Consider the following 1,741-nt stretch of genomic DNA (forward strand, 5'->3'; position numbering starts at 1 on the left):
AATAGAACATGTATAATGAGGCCTTAGCATTGCTAAATTCATCAGAGAGTGCTGGTGCTAAGCTGCACCAGTAAACCGTAAACCCGGTTAAACTGATTTTCTGTTTTTAACAAAAATAGACCAGGTAACCTTATAATATCATTCAAGCATTTTCTAATACTAATATAATGATAATATTATACTATTATCTCTATCCTCTCATGAATCGAGTCCGGTTCGTCAAACAAGGACTATTTACGAGAATCAGAATCAAAACTGCCAACCGATACGGTTCAAAAACTAGGTTCTTCGCGATTGCATTATCGAGATTGCTTCAGAGGAGGTTCTAGCTTAAGGATGACATAATGATAATGAGGATTGAGATGCTTGATGATATAACAGAGGTGTTCCCTTTACTGATCTTCCGGAGAAATTCGTACTTTCCGAAAAGATCTCATGTACTCGAAAATTAGGGTTGTTACATTCTACCCTCCTAAAAGAAAATTTTGCCCTCAAAATTTCAGTTACCTAGGAATAGATGCGGGTAATTAGCTTTCATCTTATCTTCCAATCCCCAAGTGTGCTCTTCTTCTCCTCTTGGTTCCCAAGCTACTTTGACTAAGCGAACAACTTTGGCTCTTAGCTGCTTATGACTTATTTCTACTATCTGAACTGGAGCTGCTTATCACTTCTTTCTACGATCTGAACTGGTGATGCTTGATATGTTAAATCATTTCGTAACTGTACTGTTTCTGGTCGTAAAATGTGACTCTCATCGGGAATATATTTCTTAAGTTGTGAGACATGAAAAACATCATGAAGGTTTGATAAATAAGGAGGAAGGACTATTTGATAAGCTACTAGATCGACTCTTTTAAGTATTTGGAAAGGTTCCATGTATTGCGGGTTAAGCCTTTTAGTCTTAAGGGCTCTACCTATTCCAGTAATCGAAGTTACTTCTAGTAAGACACGGTTTCCGTCACTAAACTCTAAGGGTGTACGTCTATTATCGGCATAGCTCTTTTGACGGCTTTGTGCTGTCTGGATCTTCTGACGAATCTCCTTTATCTTCTCAGTAGTTTCTTACACTAAGTCTAGACCTAAGACACTAGCTTCTCCATCGTCATTCCAACACAATGGTGTCCGACATCTTTTTCCATAGAGAGCTTCATATGGTGCCATCCCAATACTTTATTGGAAACTGTCGTTGTAGATGAATTTGACCAAAAGCAAATACTTATCCCAGCTGCTTTGGTTGTCTATCATACATGATCGTAACATCTCTTCTAACGTCTGGATTATCTGCTCTGATTGTCCGTCTATCTGAGGATGGTATACTATACTCGTGTGCAATTCTGTTTCCAACGCTTTTTAAAAAGCTCCCCAAAATCTAGTAGTAAACCTCGAAACTCGATCTGAGACAATTTATGAAGGTATCCCATGTAGTCGTACGATTTCTTGAATATATATATTCATTCCAGCCTTTCTGAAGTATAGTCAACTTGAATCGAAAAGAAGCACGCCGACTTTGGCAGCCTGTCCACAATCACCCAAATGGCACTACGTCCTGTTGAGGTTCTTGGAAATCTCGTGATAAAATCCATAGTAATCTGCTCCCATTTCCATTGTGGTATTTCTAAGGGTTGCAGGGTTCCTGACAGCTTCTGATGTTCCACCTTCACCTTCTGGCAGGTTAAACATCTTGAGACATAATCAGCTACTTCTTTCTTTAAGTCCGGCGACCAGAATATTTGTTTCAAAG

Source organism: Arachis duranensis, chromosome 6 (assembly GCF_000817695.3).
Source record: "Arachis duranensis cultivar V14167 chromosome 6, aradu.V14167.gnm2.J7QH, whole genome shotgun sequence".
NCBI lineage: Eukaryota > Viridiplantae > Streptophyta > Magnoliopsida > Fabales > Fabaceae > Arachis > Arachis duranensis.